Source organism: Colobus angolensis, unplaced genomic scaffold, assembly GCF_000951035.1.
Source record: "Colobus angolensis palliatus isolate OR3802 unplaced genomic scaffold, Cang.pa_1.0 Scaffold87, whole genome shotgun sequence".
Classification (NCBI taxonomy): Eukaryota; Metazoa; Chordata; class Mammalia; order Primates; family Cercopithecidae; genus Colobus; species Colobus angolensis.
The window spans coordinates 6,017,552-6,026,214 of record NW_012122598.1 but is presented as its reverse complement, the minus strand read 5'-3'; the positions used below and the strand labels follow the sequence as shown (position 1 = coordinate 6,026,214).

Here is an 8,663-nt window from a genome sequence, read left to right as displayed (position 1 = left end):
GGGCCCAGCGCATGGAGCTAAGGCAGAGGCGGCGGCGGCGGCGGCAGCAGTAGCAGTAGCAGCGGCGGTGGCGGCGAAGGCAGCTTGAACAGCTGCGGCGACGGCGACAGCCCAGCCTTGACTGCGACCGCGCTAGCTACAGCGCCTGCTGCCTGAGCCCGCCAGCGACGTGCGCCTCGGGAGTCGGCCTGTGAGGTGAGTATGAGCGCTGCCATACAGCTCCCTGGCCTTCTCGCGGGCTCCACGGCTGGCTCGGGGTGGCGGCGGCGGGGGGTGGAACGAATTGGGGTAAGTCGAGCGAGAAGAGAAAGAAGGGAAAACGGAAGGGAGGACGTGTGTGTGCGAATGTGTGTGTCTGTGTACGAGGGAGCGAGGCCGCTAGGGCGAGAGATCCCAGCTCGCCCTGACAGGCACTGCAATCTAGGAAAGGCCTCTGTGCTTGCGCCGTAGGAAGGGGGTTGCGGGGGGAGGGGAAGCGAGCGGACCCGAGCCGCCGCGCTTACACGCACACCGCCCGGCAGAGTGCCGCCTCCTTTCGGATTGGTGCAGGGTAGAGCCTGGCCAGGGAATGGGGCATGGGCATGGCACGCTTCGGCGAGAGCGGGAAAACCCACGCGGCGGCCGAGGCTGGGCGCTCGGACCAAAGCCGCAAAGGTGCGAAGCCGGGCGGCCGTGGCGACCACAGAGCGCCCCCAGGACATGCGCCCCTCGGCTGAGGCTGCGGACAGGTTTAAGTTGGGGGCCAGACCGAGCCTCGCCCAGCTTGTCTCCTTTGCGGAAATTGGCTTGTGGCCCCTTCGCGCTCTCGGTGGCGGTCGAATTGAAGCTTTTCTGTGTGGCTTCTGGCGCTTCTCTTCTGCCGCGCCCCGCAGCACACGTCGGCTCGCGTCTTGTACACCCTATAGGGCGGGAAGGCCGTGAGCCGGCGCGGGGAGCGGAGTCCCGCTCCGGGAAAGTGTGGAAACCGCGCTGCTGAGTTGGCGCCGTTCCGCTGAGGAATTCAGCGATTTCAGCATGACTGCTTCTGTCTGTCTGATTCGTGAGGGACCGAATCACCCGCGCAAGGTTTTCTGTCTTTTTCGAAGTTAAAAAAAAAAAAAAAATTGGCATCCCCATTTCGACAACAGCACTCTTGATTTTTATCAAGCTTCTGGTTGCATTTTGGAATAAGTGGGTCTCATATTTTGCTTCTGGATTTTGGCTCCCAGCATATTGTTGAATGCTGTGCACAGCACTACATTTAGCTATGTGGCCTTTTTCTAATGTTGCATTTTCTAGACTGTTATCTGAAAAGACATGATTTGTGTTGTAGGGCTGGCAGGGCTGTTTTTGAAAAATGTCTAAAGCACTTTAATCCTGGGATTTGAATATATCCTTGGTTGTTTTTGGTGGCGGAGTTCCTGGAATATTTTGCTTGGTGAGAAAAGGTGCTGTAATGGTCTTCTCTGAACTCCTTACAACCATTTGTGTTTTGGGGGGGAGGGGGGTGTATCTCCCTTACATCTTTTACACATGAGGTAACATATGACCAAATGTTTTATTTACAGCAGTGACGTTCTTATGGCTGAGGAGAATTTTCACTTATTGAAAAAATATTTTTAGAAGGGAACAAAAAAGTCCTAAGTAACTGTCATTTTACATATTAACTGGGAAACCGGCTAATCAAATAAAACTGGCTGAGTGTCTGAAACTCTATCCCAGTGAAATATGTGGCTGTGAATATAATTAACCATCTGTCTAGTGAGCAATTTAAATTTGGGCTGGTACATTTTTATTACAGTGTCTAATTTCTGGAAAACGTACATTTTACCCAGCAGTAACAACAAAAACGTATTTGCTTACTAGGTCAAAAATTTACTTGTGTGGTGGTGGTATTTCTCTTTCTTCCTCCATGTCTTTCATAGTCCCCACACTGCTTAACCTGGGAGGTCAAAATGAGCTCCTTGTTTTTGCAAATAGCGCATTTACAATAGAGGAACTGAAACTAGCCCTGGTGGCTAGTGATTAGACATTTTTGTTTCTTAGAAATACTTTCCAATATTTTACCTCCCCAAAAATCTAGATAGATTGCATGCATGCTAGTTAAAAAATGTAATTTTTTGGTGCATATGGGGTAGGGTGATTGAACAAAATTTGTAAGATTTAAAATTTCTCTATTTACTTATTCTGATGAATTCTCTACCTGGCTCTCCCAACTGGCCCCCCAGACATAAACTCATACAAAAACACATCCTTTTTTCCTTACAGACAGTTTTTAAGGTTAGCAGTATTCAGATCTATGATTTTAACAATATACTGATAAACTGCTTTTTTTTTTTGTAAATCATAAGTGTAAAATATCATGACATAAAAAGACATTGTATATATATTTAAAGTTTTCCCTATGGTGTGATTTTAGCCAGAAATTTATTACTAGGAAAAAAGAGGGATAGAGTTTAAGTAGAGATGAAATGGCTCCGGGAAGATTAGATTTGAGAGACCTTCACCAAATAGCTATTGTTAACATAACATAATTTAAATGAACCACGGATTGATTGTGCAGTAAACTAGAGAAAGTCATTTAAAGTAAAATACTTTTAAAGCAAATATTTGCCTAAATAACAGCTCTGATAAATTGATAACAATTATGTAAGTACATGGCAGAATTTGACATATGTCAAATCTGTTAAATAAATCAACCTGTTCTTTGATGTATCAGTGCTTTTTCACACACACACACACACACACACACGCACACCTGTAACACTCTGTTGCCAAAGTCAAACAACTGCAATACTGCCACTTTCTGTTTTACTTCAAGTCTGTCTCTTTTCCCTCTTTTTCTTTTTTCCACAATCTTCTGATTACTTGTAAGCTACCCGGTGACCAGAGAGAACTAAAGGTGCAGTGGTGTTGCCTGTGTTTAGGAGGTGGGAGAAAGATGAGAAAAGTGCTAAGTGTTGGAGCACACAAAGATGTGCTCATGGATCCTGGACACAGTCACTATGGAGGTCCTGGTTTCACGGACCATCATAGTGTATTTGCATAGGAGAAGGACTGGCCTATCCAGAGAAACATTGGTTGCAGTTTCTCTGTTCCTAAATCCAGTTCTAAATAATATTTTTTTCTTCTGTATATCCCTTAGTAAGGGGAGAAAAATAGATTCTAATTGGCATTCGACTGTTATATTACCTTTAAGCTTTTATCTGATGGCACATGTGTAAGTGTTCCTGGTAGGAGTAAGCAAAAGGAGAAAAGGGCCAAAGTGGATGAAAGGGAAGGGGAATGATTCACTAAGGAGTAGGTCATTTGGCTTCCTTGTTTTTCCCATCTTAAGAGATTTTAGGTTTGGACATTATTCATTTTTTCTTTTCATTTTTTTTCTTTTACTTCCTCTGAAAAGTTGGCCACCAGCTCCCTAATGGACAGTTTCTCCACCAGAGCACCTTTTCAAACCCAAGGTCATAGGGTCAGACACAAAGCACTTGTTATGTTCTCTATGCCACTTCTCCAGGGCTGCTTGAAAACAAAACAAAGAATGTATACACCTACTACGTACCCATACGAATTAGAAAAACAAGAATTTCCTCCTGATGCTTACTCTGGGGGGTTTAGAGGTTTGAGACCAAGATAAATTATACCTTAGGCCTGAGTGCTAAAGTAGTGCCAAGTCATCTTCTGTCAAGAACAGGTGTAGAGATTCATTTTATTTGGGGGAAGTTAAAACATTTCCTCTATGGAGGACTATAAGTAGAGTGACCATATGTTGTGGTTTATGCCTGTTGCTCCAGCATACTTATTTTATCCTCAAAAATGTCCCAGTTTGGAAAAGAATTTTGTGATCACCTTACTATATGCCACCTTTGAAATAAACCATGATTCTCAATTTGGGGAGGTGATTGTAAAATTTGAGGGGATAATGAGCTTTGGAGACGTTATAGTCCCCTAACCCAGCTCAACCTATCTTTTTCCTAGCTAAGAGATCTTTCTGGAGAAGAACCCCTGAAATGATTCAGACTTTGGGCTCAACAGAATTGGATTATTGGCTCCAAAGGCATCTCTCCAAAATGCCTGTTTGCATTTGCACATACACATGCACATAAAGAGGTGATGTCTGCATGCTGGAAAATGGCTGCTCTAACTTTCATGAAAGACTGGTAAGAATTAATAAGTATAAAGTTTATCAGGAGAAACAGGTTTAGAAGCAACATCCTGACTGTGGCATTTGTGAGATACAAGGGCATAGCACCAAGAGAAGTGTTAATTCTTTTCAGAATAGGTTTGAGAAGTGCACAGGCAACTTTCTGTTTCAAATAGTTTGCATGTGGTCATGACTCTTATGTATATAGTTTTTCAATTTGCCTTATCCATAACGGACACGATGATCTTTTCAACTACATCCCAGTCCTCTCAGTATCCATGACTGGCTTTCATCGATCTAGGGCAGGAGTTAAAAGAAACTATGGCCCACAGGCCAAATCTGGGCTGCCATGGAAAAAGAAATAATGCAGACAAGAAAAAAAAAATGGAGCCATTTAGAGTTGCTTCTGCAAACATTTTCAAGCTTCCTCTTCTTAATTGAGCTTCATTTAGTTCAATGTTAGAATGAGTCCACATTTCTTTAGTATATTTCAGCTCATAGCTAGTGTTTGGAGATTGTCCAGAGCCTGGTAGAGTGGCAGGGGGTGACCCGAAAAGTGAAATCCACAAATGAATTTTTTTGTTTGAGTCAAAATGTCAATAGCTATTTTTTCTTTCCTGCCTAGGTGAGTAATCCAAATTTTGTTGTGCCACTAAATTCTTTATGCCTTCCTCCCCAATATTTGTCATGTTATTCCAGGCATGCATGTGATTTATTAACCCAGAGACAAAATCTCAGCAAATTGCTTGAATAGGAAGGTGCTTTGTCTTTAGTTACTAAATAACTGGAACACATCCTGAAGATGTGCTGTTTTACTAAGTAGGGGAGTAGAAAAAGTGGGCCATCACCATCTAGCCAATGGTCCCTAACCTTGGCACATACCCCTGTGAAAATTCAGTGAATGCCAAGGATACTTTCTTCAGAAAAGTGCATATTTACGCATATAACACTTGCATACATTTTCAGGAAGTTCAGCCATATATTGTGGGTTTAAACCTCTGTACTAGCCTTTCCCTAGTTGTTACAGAATGCCCGTCGTATGGCTGTCATGGTCATGGTAGCTTGAAATGGAAGCCATTCAATGTCTCTCTCAAAAAACATGTCATTAGTGTATTTATGGTCCACAGCCCTCAGCTACTGTACAAGCATTTTCTGATTAGCCTTCACAGACATTTTTTATTATGAAGAAGAGCCACCTAGCACTCACTTTTACATTACCATTCTCATCAAAAACAAGTCAGGACTAGTTTCCCCAAATTATTGACTTGTCAACTCTCTGATTCTTCAAAATGTCTCTTCAGCTTTCACACACCCCACACACAAGGTCATCACTAATATATAAAATATATTCCATAAAAGGTCACTCACATTTCATCTGCCCCTATCTCTCTCTGTTTCATCTGTTTCTCTCACTCTATATATTTCTCGTAGCCAAGGGTCTGGCAAATACGAGGAACTCTTTCTAGCATCAATCATTAGGTATGGTGATGGAGTCAGAGAGGGAGATGGTGTCTAGATACCTTCATGGGGACCTTGAGTCACATGAGCCTTTTGGAGTATTAGACATCTTGGAGAGAATTAATGTATTTCATCCTGGATATCTAACATCATATATTAAAGGCAAAGCTCCTTAAGCTCTGCAAACATGAATATATGCCACATCTGTGCCTTGCAGTTGGGATAGTAGTAATAGTCTGTTTTCATACTGCTATAAAGAAATACCTGAAACTGGGTAATTTACAAAGAAAAGAGGTTTAATTGGCTCATGGTCCCACAGGCTGTACAAGAAGCCTGGCAGGGGATGCTTCAGGAAACTTTCAATTATGGCAGAAGTGGAAGCAGACATGTCTTACATGGCCACAGCAGGAGGAAGAGAGCAAAGGAGGCGGTGCTACACACTTTTAAACAACCAGAGCTCGTAGAACTCACTCAGTATCATGAGAACAGCAAGGGGAAAATCTGCCCCCCATGACTCAACTACCTCCCACCAGACCTGTCCTCTAACATTGGGGATTACAATTTGACATGGGATTTGGGCAGGGACACAAATCCAAACCATATCAAGTGGTATTCAGATTCATGAATAAATGTTTATTGCTTCTTGTCTTGGTAGTTTAGAATATTGCAGAGCATGTGAGTTAATAGAACCCTAAGACTGGAGGGGGTCCATTAATGATAATTGCTGATTCAATTCAGCAAACACTTATTGAACATCTACTGTGTGCTAAGCCCTGAGATACTGGGGACAGATAAAATAAATGATTTTTCTGTCTCATAGGAAATTACCTTTGCTCCTGGCTGGGTCTTTTTACCATCTGCATGAATTTACCCTACTATTTTCCTAATTCAATGCATTCTTCTATTGTTTCTACGTTCTACCCCTTGGTAAATGTCTTAGTCTGTTTCCTGTTGCTTATAATGGAATGCCTGAAACTGAGTAATTTATAAAGAAAAGGAATTTATTTCTTAAAGTTATGGAGGCTAAAAAGTTCAAGGTAGAGGGGCTACATCTGGTGAGGGCCTTCTTGCTGGTGAATTCTCTGTAGGGTCCTGAAGTAGTACCATGGCACCACATGGCAAGGGGACTGAATGTGCTAGCTCAGGTCTCTCTTCCTCTTCTTATAAAGCCGCCAGTCCCACTCCCATGGTAACCCATTTATCCATTAACCTATTAATCCATTAATCCATGAATCCAGTCACCTTTTAAGGGCTCCACCTCTCAATACTATGCCACATCAGGGATTAAATTTCAAAATGAGTTTTGGAGGAGGTAGCTATTCAAACCACAGGGAGTTTCTTGGTAAATATCTCTAGCTGGGTTGAGACAAGGTGTCCAGCCCCTATGGCACAAATGCTTCTGTTCTTATCCCTGCATTAGTTTAGCAGGCCTCATTTAATAGGAAATAATGTGATTGCTTCCCTGCAATTCTGAGGCAGCATTTCTATCACTGCTATCATTGGTGATGTGGAATTGCAAATATCATTAGCCATGATGTATTGACTATTGCCTTAAAATTATAGTATGGAGTTATTGATTCTGACTAGTGAATTGAATGTACTCTGCAAAAAGCCACCTGTCCGTCTTTGAGTGAGTTGGTTTTTAACCCCTATTTGGTAGCTTTATCAGTTTTCTACTATGGTTGCTGTAACAACTTTCCAAAATCTTAGTGGTTTAAAACAACAAATTTATATTTCTACAGTTTTGAAGGTCAGATTAAGTGTCTGAACTAGGCATTTGCTAGGCTATAATCAAGGTGTAGGCAGGGCTGTATTTCTTTCTGGGGGCTCTGGGTGGAGACTCCATTTCTTTGCTTTTCTGGCTTCTAGGGGCTGCTGGAATTTTTTAGCTCATGGTCCCTTTACATATTCAAAGCCAGAGATGGGAGATTGTTTCCTCACACTGCATCGCTTAAATCTTGCTTCCATCATTACATTTCCTTCCCTGACTCTCACACCTCTACCTCCCTCTTCTGTTTATAATGACCCTTATACTTATATTTCGTCTACTTGGATGAATAATCTAGGATAATCTTTCCATCCCAAGATTTGTTGATTTTCAACCATAATTCTCTCTGCAATTTTAATTCCTCTTGTGCCATGTATCCTAACATATTCACAGGTTTTAGGAGTAGGATGTGGACATCTTTGGAAGGCCATTATTCTGCCTACCACAGTGACTTGACTTTTTGTTGTTACTTTTTATTTTGGAATAATTATAGATTCACGGGAAGTTGCAAGGACAGAGAGGCCCTGTGTATCCTTCTCTCAATTCCCTAGTCGTTACATTTTGCATAATAGTTGTGTGTAGTTATGTATCACTTTATCACATGTGTATATTTGTGTTTTTATTTATTTTTATTTTTGTAGAAACGGTTTTACTGTGTTGCCCAGGCTGATCTTGAACTCCTGGACTCAAGAAATCCTCCTGCCTTGGCCTCCCAGATTGTTTGGATTACAGGTGTAAGCCACCATGCCCAGCCAGCACACATGTATATTTGTGTATCCACCATCACAATCAAGATAAAATATTATTTCATCGCCGCTAGAGATCTCTTTCGTGCTACACCTTTATAGTCTTTGTAGTCACATTCACCCCCACTCCTTTGCCATATCAAACTCCTTGCAATCACCACTGTATTTTCCATATCTAAAGTTTTATCATTTCAAGATTTTTATATAAATGGAATCATTGAGTAGGTGACTTTTGGGGGTTGGCTTTTTTCACTCAGCAGAATGCCCTGAGATCTATTCCAGTTGTTTTGAGCATAAGCAATTCATTTCTTTCTACTGTTGAACAGTATTACATGGTATGAGTGTATCACAGTTTATTTAATCATTCACCTGTAGGGAGAAATTTTGGTTGTCTGGAGTTTTTGGTTATTACAAATAAAGCTGCTATGAACATTAGCATACAGGTGTTTTTTTGTGTGTTTGGTTGGTTGGTTGGGTTTTTTTTTTTTTTTTGGAGTGGGACAGAGACTTTCTCTGTCACCCAGGCTAGAGTGCAGTGGCACGATCTCAGCCCACTGCAATCTCCACCTCC

General features: G+C 42.0%; 1 protein-coding gene across 1 annotated transcript in view; it reads left to right on the top strand.

Moving 5' to 3' along the window:
* KIAA2022 (KIAA2022 ortholog) overlaps window positions 1-8,663 on the top strand; it is a 228,896-nt gene continuing 220,233 nt past the window's right edge. The window contains exon 1 of the mRNA XM_011930675.1: window positions 1-195. The gene's annotated coding sequence lies outside the window, so the exon portion shown is untranslated. The remainder of the gene's footprint in view (window positions 196-8,663) is intronic.